This window comes from Nicotiana tomentosiformis, chromosome 1, assembly GCF_000390325.3.
Source record: "Nicotiana tomentosiformis chromosome 1, ASM39032v3, whole genome shotgun sequence".
NCBI classification, from domain to species: domain Eukaryota; kingdom Viridiplantae; phylum Streptophyta; class Magnoliopsida; order Solanales; family Solanaceae; genus Nicotiana; species Nicotiana tomentosiformis.
Genome location: NC_090812.1, coordinates 11588361 through 11599874, shown reverse-complemented (window position 1 = coordinate 11599874; position 11514 = coordinate 11588361).

The following is an 11514-nucleotide window of genomic DNA, read 5'->3' as shown; positions in this document are numbered from 1 at the left end:
AAAAGACCGTAATCAAAGGAACAACGATGTTAAGTTCAAATAGCGATAGATCCAAGGCAGATAAACATGAATATGTATAGTTCATTATAAGAAAAAGAAAAAAACCATGGATATCATATTTTAAATTTTAAACATAAATGATTTAGCATCAATGAAACTAGACTGTCACGACCCGAAATTCCTATCTTCGGACCGTGATGGTGCCTAATATTTCACTTGCTAGGCAAGCCAACGTTAGAATAATATTAACCAATTTTTTTAAATAATTTTTAATTTATTAATAACAAATAAATAAACGCGGAAGTAAGGTCTGAAATATAGTGATTAATCCATAAAAACAACAGTGTCTAAATATCATCCCAAAATTAGCGTCACAAGTGCACAAGAGAATTATATAAATAAAGGTTTGAATAAAATAAAGCTGTCTGGAAATAAACACACAGCTAAAGTAAAATAGACGGGGACTTCAGAACTTCAGACGCCATGCAGTTATACCTCAAGTCTCCTCCGAGTAGCTAAAATCCGAGCAAGTCTATGGCACGCCGCTGGGACCAACTCCGAAATTTATACAAGAAGTGCAGAGTGTAGTATCAGTACAACCGACCCCATGTACTGGTAAGTGCTGAGCCTAACCTCGACGAAATAGTGACGAGGCTAAGGCGGGTCACTTACATTACATGTACGCAATATTAGTAATAACAACAATAATAGAAATAAATCAGGTAACTCATTTATAATAATTGAAACCAACTCAGCAGTCATAACCAATTATCATTTCCATCAATTCTGTTGCAGCGTGCAACCCGCTCTCACAATATTTTCACATTCAGTTCTGTTGCAGCGTGCAACCCACTCTCACAATATATTCACATTCAGTTCTATTGCGGCGTGCAACCCGCTCCTCCAATATATTTATTTTAATCAAGTCTGTCATATATTTATTTCAATCAAGTATATATAGACTTTTTAATAAGTATGTTGCGGCGTGCAATCCGATCCCCCAATATTGACTTTTAATAAGTCTGTTGCGGCGTGCAACCCGATCCTCCAATATGGACCTTTTTAATAAGTATGTAGCGGCGTGCAATCCAATCCCCCAATATTGACTTTTAATAAGTCTGTTGCGGCAACCCGATCCTCCAATATGGACTTTTTAATAAGTCTGTTGCAGCGTGCAACCCGATCCTCCAATATATCTATTTCAATCAATTTTGTTGCGGCGTGCAACCCGATCCTCCAATATATCCATTTACCAACTCTTATAGAAGAAATTTTTCCAATAAATGCAACAATTGATATAAAATTATAAGACAACAAGCATACAATAATTATGATTTAATTATGAAACAAACAATGACAAATAGCAAATTATTATGAAAATGAGGGAGAAAATAGGCAGTTTAATATTTAATATGCTAAATGTCAAATAACAATTAAAACACATAATTCAAATAGCATGTAACAAATAATGCAGGAATTCAAGAATTAATATTTGACAAAGAATATGAGAGAAACAGTTATTATAATAATTAATTTATGATTTAAAATAATTTATGATTTTTCGAGTAAGCAGGCAAACAATTAATTTGACGACGTATAGACACTCGTCACCTTGCCTATACGTCGTTCACATGCATTTCACATAACAAATAATTTAAGGGTTCTATTCCCTCAAGTCAAGGTTAACCACGACACTTACCTCGCTTTGCAAATTCCAATCAATTACTCGACCATAGCTTTTCCTTTTAAATTTGTCTCAAAAAGCTTCAAATCTATTCACAAACAATTTGATATACTCAATACGAATCATAGGAATTAATTCCATATGAATTTACATATTTTTCGGATAAAAATCCGAAATTCATTAAAATATTCGGCAGTGGGACCTACGTCTCAAATCCCAGAAAAACATACGAAATCCGAACACCCATTCCAAGACGAGTCCAACCATACAAAAATTATCCAATTTCGATGTCAAAGGGACCTTCAAATCTTAAATTTTCGTTTTAGGAAGATTTTATAAAAATCTGATTTTTTTTCTATAAATTCATGGATTCATGATATAAATGAGTATGAAATAATGAAATATAATCAATATAGGATAAGAAACACTTACTCCAATATTTTTCCGTGAAAATCACCCAAAAATTGCCTTACCCAAGCTCAAAAATGGAAAAGAATTGAAAATGGGTCGAAACCCCATTTCCAGAACTTAAGTTCTGTTTCGGGGATTTTTACCCTTCGCGAACGCGGTCAGTGCCTTGCGTTCGCGAAGCACAAATTTGTGTTGTCCAATTTTACTCTTTGCGAACGCGAGGGCTACCTCGTGAACGCGATGCTTGCCTGGCTTGGCCTTCGCGGGCGCGAGATGCCATTCGCGAATGCGAAGGCTAATTTTCCTGTCCATCCTCTTTCCCTTCGCGAACGTGAGGCTTCGATCGTGAACGCGAAGCTTCGCACCTCAAGCCTTCACGAACGCGGCCCCCTCTTCGCGAACGCGAAGAAGAACACACCAGAAGCCTGAAGTCTCCAGAATACCAGATTTCCTAAGTCCGAAATCAACCCGTAGCCCATCCGAAACTCACCCGAGCCCTCGGTGCTCCAAACCAAATTTTCACACAAATCCTAAAACATCATACGAACTTGCTCGCGTGATCAAATCGCCAAACTAACACCTAGAACTACGAGTTGGACACCAAATCAAAGGAAATTTTCAAGAAAACTTTAAAACCTTTAATTTTACAATCGGAGTCCGAATCACGTCAAATCAACTCTGTTTCTCACCAAATTTGGCAGACAAGTCATAAATATTATAGTGGACCTATACCGAGCTCCGGAACTAAAATACGGACCCGAGGTCAATAAATCCAATAACAGTAATTTCTTAGAAATCATTAAGCTTTCAAACTTTTAATTTTTCATCAAAATTCTATATCTCGGGCTAGGGACCTCGGAATTCGATTTCGGGCATACGCCCAGGTTCCAAATCACGATACGGACCTACAGGAATTATCAAAACACTGATCTGGGTCCGTTTGCTCAAAATATTGACAAGTCAATTTAGTTGAGTTTTAAAGCTCTATTTCCCATTTTAATCCATTTTTCACATAAAACTTTTTCGGAAAATTGTACGGACTGCGCACGCAAGTCGAGAAATGATAAATGGTACTTTTTGAGGTCTTAGAACACATAATTACTTATTAAATTTAAAGATGATATTTTAGGTCATCACATTCTCCACCTCTAAAATAAACGTTCATCCTCGAACGAAGTTAGAAACAAAATACCTGAGCTAGTGAATAAGTGTGGATATTTACTCCGCATGTCTGACTCGGACTCCCAGGTAGATGCCTCTACCGGCTGACCTCTCCATTGCACCTGAAATGAAGGATAACTCTTAGACCTAAATTGTCGGTCCTGCCAGGCTAGAATAGCCACCGGCTCCTCCCCGTAAGTCAAATCTTTGTCCAATTGGACTGAGCTGAAATCTAACACATGGGACGGATCACCATGATATTTTTGGAGCATAGACACATGGAACATCGGATGAACCGCTGACAAACTAGGTGGTAATGCAAGCCTGTAGGCTACTTCACCCACCCTTTCAAGAATTTCAAAGGGTCCGATATACCTAGGGCTCAACTTGCCTTTCTTTCCGAACCTCATTACACCTTTCATAGGTGAAACTCAGAGCAATATTCTTTTTCCAACCATGAATGTAATATCACGAACCTTACGGTCGGCATAACCTTTTTGCCTAGACTGAGATGTGCGAAGCCGATCCTGAATAATCTTGACCTTATCCAAGGCATCCTGTACCAAATCGATACCCAACAACCGAGCCTCTCCCGGTTCAAACCAGCAAACTGGCGATCGGCATCGTCTTCCATATAATGCCTCATATGGAGCCATCTGAATTCTCGACTGGTAGCTATTATTATAAGCAAACTCCGCCAGTGGCAAGAAATGATCCCATGAACCTCCAAAGTCTATAACACAAGCGCGGAGCATATCTTCCAATATATGAATAGTGCGCTCTGACTGTCCATATGTCTGTGGATGAAATGTTGTACTCAACTCCACCTGCATGCCTAACTCACGCTGCACAGCCCTCCAGAAATATGAGGTAAACTGCGTACCTCGATCTGAAATAATAGACACGGGCACACCGTGAAGGCGGACAATCTCACGAATGTAAATTTCAGCTAACCTCTCTGAAGAATAGGTAACTTTCACTGGAATGAAATGTGCTGACTTGGTCAACCTGTCCACAATGACCCAAACTGCGTCAAATTTTCTCTGAGTCCATGGGAGCCCAACAACAAAATCCATAGTGATACACTTCCACTTCCACTCAGGAATTTCTAACGTCTGAAGCAAACCACTAGGTCTCTAATGGTCGTACTTAACTTGCTGACAATTCAGACACCAAGCTACATATGAAACTATATCCTTTTTCATTCTCCTCCACCAATAATGTTGCCGCAAATCTTGATACATTTTGGCGGTACAAGGATGAATAGAATACTTGGAACTGTGTGCTTCTTCAAGAATTAATTCACGAAGCCCATCCACATTAGGCATAAAAATACGGCCCTGCATTCGCATAACCCCATCTCCCCCCACAACAACCTGTTTGGCATCACCGTTCCGCACCGTGTCCTTAAGGACAAGTAAATGAGGATCATCATACTGCCTCTGCTTGATGCGCTCATATAAAGAAGACCGAGCGACTATGCAAGCTAGAACCCGACTGGGTTCTGAAACATCTAACCTCACGAACTGATTAGCCAAAGTCTGAATATCTGCAGCTAATGGCCTCTCACCAACCGGAATATACGCAAGACTGCCCATACTCATAGCCTTTCTACTCAAAGCATCGGCCACCATATTGGCCTTTCCGGGGTGATACAAAATGATGATATCATAGTCTTTCAACAACTCCAACCATCTTCTCTGCCTCGAATTAAGATCTTTTTGTTTGAACATGTACTGAAGGCTACGATGATCAGTAAATTCCTCAAACGAGACACCGTAGAGGTAATGCCTCCAAATCTTCAGCGCATGAACAATGGCTGCCAATTCTAAGTTATGAACATGATAATTTTTCTCGTGAACTTTCAACTGCCGCGACGCATATGCAATTATCTTGCCATCTTGCATTAATACTGCACCAAGCCCAATGTAAGATGCGTCACAATATACCTTATACGATCCTGAACCTGTGGGTAATACCAACACTGGCGTTGTAGTCAAAGCGGTCTTGAGCTTATGGAAGCTCAACTCATACTCGTCTGACCATCTGAATGGGACACCTTTCTGGGTCAACCTGGTCAATGGGCTTGCTATAGATGAAAATCCTTCCACAAACCGACGATAATAACCTGCTAAACCCAAGAAACTCTGGATCTCTGTAACTGAAGTAGGTCTAGGACAATTCTGAACAGCCTCAATCTTCTTAGGATCTACCTTTATGCCTTCTGCCGATACAACATGCCCCAAAAAGGCAACTGAGTCTAACCAAAACTCACATTTTGAAAACTTGGCATATAACTGATTATTCTTCAAGGTATGAAGCACACTTCAACGATGCTTCTCATGTTCCTCTCGACTGCTGGAGTAAATCAAGATATCATCAATGAATACAACCACAAAAGAATCCAAATAAGGCTTGAACACCCGATTTATCAAATCCATAAATGTTGTTGGGGGCATTTGTCAACCCAAATGATATCACTAGGAATTCGTAATGCCCATACCGAGTTCGAAAAGCTATTTTAGGGACCTCATATGCCCTAATCTTCAAATGATGGTAACCAGACCTCAAATCGATATTCGAAAATACCTTGGCTCCTTGAAGCTGATCAAATAAGTCATCAATTCTTGGCAGCAGATATTTGTTTTTGATAGTGGCTTTGTTCAACTGCCGATAATCTATTCACATCCGCATAGAGCCATCTTTCTTCTTTAAAAATAATACTGGTGCACCCCAGGGCGAGACACTGGGTCTAATGAATCCCTGATCAAGCAAGTCTTGTAACTTCTCTTTCAATTTTTTCAACTCCGGCGGGGCCATATGATATGGTGGAATAGAAATGGGCTGAGTGCCCAGAGTCAAATCAATACAGAAGTCAATATCTCTGTCGGATGGCATCCCCGGCAAATCTACAGGAAATACTTGTGCAAATTCATGAACAACTGGTACTGAGTCTATAGAAGGGACATCCGCACTAGGATCGCGAATATAAGCCAAATAGGCTAGACACCCTTTCTCTACCATACGCCGAGCTTTCATATAAGAAATAACCTTGCTGGCAGAATGGCCAGGAGTTCCTTTCCACTCTAACCGAGGTAACCCCGGCATAGCTAGGGTCACTGTCTTGGCATAACAATCCAATATAACATCATAAGGGGATAGCCAATCCCTACCCAAGATGACATCAAAATCTACCATATCAAGAAGTAGAAGATCCACACTAGTCTCAAGATTACCAATAGTAACCACACATGAACGATAGACATGATCTACTACAATAGAGTCTCCCACCGGTGTAGATACACACACAGAAGCACTCAGAGAATCACAAGGCACAACCAGATATGAAGCAAAATAGGAGGACACATAGGAATAAGTAGATCCTGGATCAAATAGAACTGAAGCATCTCTATGGCAAACTAGAATAATACATGTGATCACAACATCAAATGACTCGGCTTCAGGCCTAGCTAGAAAAGCATAAAATCGGGGCTAGGCCCCACCACTCTGAACTGCGTTCCTAGGACGGCCTCTGACTGGCTGGCCTCTACCTCTAACGGTCCGACCTCTACCTCTAATAGCCTGACCTCCACCTCTAGCTGCCTGACCCCTACCTCTAGCTGCCTGAGTAGGAAGTGAAGCAATCAGTGCCACGAGAATCTTGCCGAGATCCGTTACTCGCCAATCTAGGGCAATACCTCCTGATGTGACCAATGTTCCCACATGCCATGGCTGCTGAAGGTGAAGCTGACCCAAATGGGTCGGATAACCACTGTAGTAACTTTGGAGTGGTGATGCACTGATAGGAGTTGAATGTGCACTGAATGTTGGCTGCCCAGAGTAAGGCATAATAGGACTGAGACTCATAACACCCAATGTTCCCACACTCATAACCCTCATCCTGATGTCGTGGCTGGTGAAGCTGAAGCTGACCCAAATAGGCCGGATAACCGCTGTAGTAACTCTGGAGTGGTGATGCACTGATAGGAGTTGAATGTGCACTGAATGTTGGCTGCCCAGAGTAATGCATAATAGGACCGTGACTCCCTGAAGCACCGGGAGATGTATGAAGTGCTGAATGAAACGGTCTGGGAGGATGACCCCTACCAAAATTACCCATGTCTCTAGAAGAGGCACCACTGAAACCACCGAACTGACGAGGCCTCTTATCAAACCTCTGCCCTCTCTCCTGTGCAAGAACCATCTCGATCCTCCTTGCGACATTAGCAGCCGCCTGAAAAGAAATCTCATTTCCAGTCTCCTTGGCCATCTGAAGTCTGATAGGGTGAGTGAGTCCCTCAATAAACCTCCTCACTCTCTCTCCCTCCATAGGTAGTAAAAGGAGAGAATGACGGGCCAAATCCACAAAACGGGACTCATACTGAGTCACAGTCATATTGCCCTGCTGTAGACGCTCAAATTGCTTGCGGAATTCCTCTCTCAGTGAGATAGGGAGGAACTTATCCAGAAATAGCTGAGAAAACTGCTCCCAGGTAATTGCAGGCGAATTCGCTGGTCTAGCAAGTACATAATCTCTCCACCACCTCTTGTGGAACCAGTCATCTGAAACACAACAAAATTGACCCCGTTGCTTTCAACTATACCCATGTTCCGCAGTACCTCGTGGCAGCGTTCAAGATAATCCTGTGGGTCCTCAGAAGGTGTACCACTGAAGTAAACTGGAAAGAGCTTAGTAAACTTATCCAGTCTCAATAAGGCCTCAAAATACATGGCGGGCCTATCACCAATCTGTGCCGCAATAACTGGCTGAACTACCCCAACTGGCGGGGCTGCTGGAGCTTGATTCTGGGGAGCCATCTGCTCCGGAGCGGGAGTAGTGGGAGTTTGTGCTCCTCCCCCAGCCTGTGAGACGGCTGGTGCCACTGGAAATGTACCATTTTGGGCCACGCCCTCCATAAGACTTACCAAACGGACTAGAGTGTCCTGAAGTACTAGAGTGGCTATGAATCCTTCCGGGACCTGAACTGGTCCAACTAGTACATTCTGAACTGGAACCTCCTCCTGAAGGTCCACCTGAGGTTCTTCAACAAGTGCAGCTGCTCGAGCTCTGGACTGAGCTCTACCTCGGCCTCTAGCATGACCTCGGCCTCGACCTCTACCCCTGGCCATAGTTGCCACTGGGGGTTTTGGTCCCTGTCCATCGATAGAGGTATTGTGTGTTCTCATCATCTGCGAGAGAATAAGAGTAGAATGGTTCAATTATCGATGAAAGAATAAATTTGCACGACAGAATAAGAAAGAAGTGATATTGTTCCTAAACTCCATAGCCTCTGAGAGATAAGTACAGATGTCTCCGTACCGATCCTTCAGACTCTACTAAGCTTGCTCGTGACTCGTGAGACCTATGTAACCTAGTGCTCTGATACCAACTGTCACGACCTGAAATTCCCACCTTCGGACCGTGATGGCGCCAAATATTTTACTTGCTAGGCAAGCCAACGTTAGAATAATATTAACCAATTTTATAAATAATTTTTAGATTTATTAATAACAAAGAAATAAACTCTGAAGTAAGGTCTGAAATATATTGATTAATCCATAAAAACAACAATGTCTAAATATCATCCCAGAATTGGTGTCACAAGTGCACGAGCTTCTAGAATAATACAAATAAAGGTCTGAATAAAATAAAGCTGTCTGAAAATAAACACACAGCTAAAGTAAAATAGACGGGGACTTCAGAACTGCGGACGCCATGCAATTATACCTCAAGTCTCCTCCGAGTAGCTGAAATCCGAGCAAGTCTATGGCACGCCGCTGGGACCAACTCCGAAATCTGCACAAGAAGTGCAGAGTGTAGTATCAGTACAACCGACCCCATGTACTGGTAAGTGCTGAGCCTAACCTCGACGAAATAGTGACGAGGCTAAGGCGGGTCACTTACATTACATGTACGCAATATTAGTAATAACAACAATAATAGAAATAAATCAGGTAACTCATTTATAATAATTGAAACCAACTCAGCAGTCATAACCAATTATCATTTCCATCAATTCTGTTGCAGCGTGCAACCCGCTCTCACAATATTTTCACATTCAGTTCTGTTGCAGCATGCAACCCGCTCTCACAATATATTCACATTCAGTTCTATTGCGGCGTGCAACCCGCTCCTCCAATATATTTATTTTAATCAAGTCTGTCATATATTTATTTCAATCACGTATATATAGACTTTTTAATAAGTATGTTGCGGCGTACAATCCGATCCCCCAATATTGACTTTTAATAAGTCTGTTGCGGCGTGCAACCCGATCCTCCAATATGGACCTTTTTAATAAGTCTGTTGCGGCGTGCAATCCGATCCCCCAATATTGACTTTTAATAAGTCTGTTGCGGCGTGAAACCCAATCCTCCAATATGGACTTTTTAATAAGTTTGTTGCAGCGTACAACCCGATCCTCCAATATATCCATTTCAATCAATTTTGTTGCGGCGTGCAACCCGATCCTCCAATATATCCATTTACTAATTCTTATAGAAGAAATTTCCTCAATAAATGCAACAATTGATATAAAATTATAAGACAACAAGCATACAATAATTATGATTTAATTATGAAACAAACAATGTCAAATAGCAAATTATTATGGAAATCAAGAAGAAAATAGGCAGTTTAATATTTAATATGCTAAATGTCAAATAACAATTAAAATACATAATTCAAATAGCATGTAACAAATAATGCAGGAATTCAAGAATTAATATTTGACAAAGAATAGGAGAGAAACAATTATTATAATAATTAATTTATGATTTAAAATAATTTATGATTTTTCGAGTAAGCAGGCAAACAATTAATTTGGCGACGTATATACACTCGTCACCACGCCTATACGTCGTTTACATGCATTTCACATAACAAATAATTTAAGGGTTCTATTCCCTAAAGTCAAGGTTAACCACGACACTTACCTCGCTTTGCAAATTCCAATTAATTACTCGACCACGGCTTTTCCTTTTAAATTTGTCTCCAAAAGCTTCAAATCTATTCACAAACAATTCGATATACTCAATGCGAATCATAGGAATTACTTTTTCCATATGAATTTATAAATTTTCCATATAAAAATCTAAAATTCATTAAAATATTCAGCAGTGGAACCCACGCCTCAAATCCCGGAAAAACTTATGCCCATTCCGAGACGAGTCCAACCATACAAAAATTATCCAATTTCGATGTCAAAGGGACCTTCGAATCTTAAATTTTCGTTTTTGGAAGATTTTATAAAAAATTAATTTTTCTTCCATAAATTCATGGATTCATGATATAAATGAGTATGAAATCATGAAATATAATCAATATAGTATAAGGAACACTTATCCCAATGTTTTTCCGTAAAAATCGCCCAAAAATCGCCTTACCCAAGCTCAAAAATGGAAAAGAGTTGAAAATGGGTCGAAAACCCATTTCTAGAACTTAAGTTCTGTTTCTGGGATTTTTACCCTTCGCGAACACGGTCAGTGCCTCGCGTTCGCGAAGCACAAATTTGTGCTGTCCAATTTTACTCTTCGCGAACGTGAGGGCTACCTCGCGAACGCGATGCTTGCCTGGCTTGGCCTTCGCGGACGCGAGATGCCATTCGCGAACGCGAAGGCTAATTTTCCTAGCCAGCCTCTTTCCTTTCGCGAAGGCGAGGCTTCGATCACGAACGCGAAACTTCGCACCTCAAGCCTTTGCGAACGTGACCCCCTCTTCGCGAACGCGAAGAAGAACACACCAGAAGCCTGAAGTTTTCAGAAAACCAGATTTTCTAAGTTCGAAATCATTCCGTAGCCCATCCGAAACTCACCCGAGCCTTCGGGGCTCCAAACCAAACTTGCACACAAGTCCTAAAATATCATACGAACTTGCTCGCGTGATCAAATCGCCAACTAACACCTAGAACTATGAATCGGATACCAAATCAAAAGAAATTTTCAAGAAAACTTTAAAACCTTTATTTTTACAACCGGATGTCTGAATCACATCAAATCAACTCTGTTTCTCACCAAATTCGGTCTGACAAGTCATAAATATTATAGTGGACCTATACCGGGCTCCGGAATCAAAATACGGACCCTAGGTCAATAAATCTAACACCAGAAATTTCTTAGAAATCATTAAGCTTTCAAGCTTTTAATGTTTCATCAAAATTCCATATCTCAGGTTAGAGACCTCGGAATTCGATTTCGGGCATACGCCTAGGTCCCAAATCACGATACGGACCTATAAGAATTGTCAAAACACTGATCCG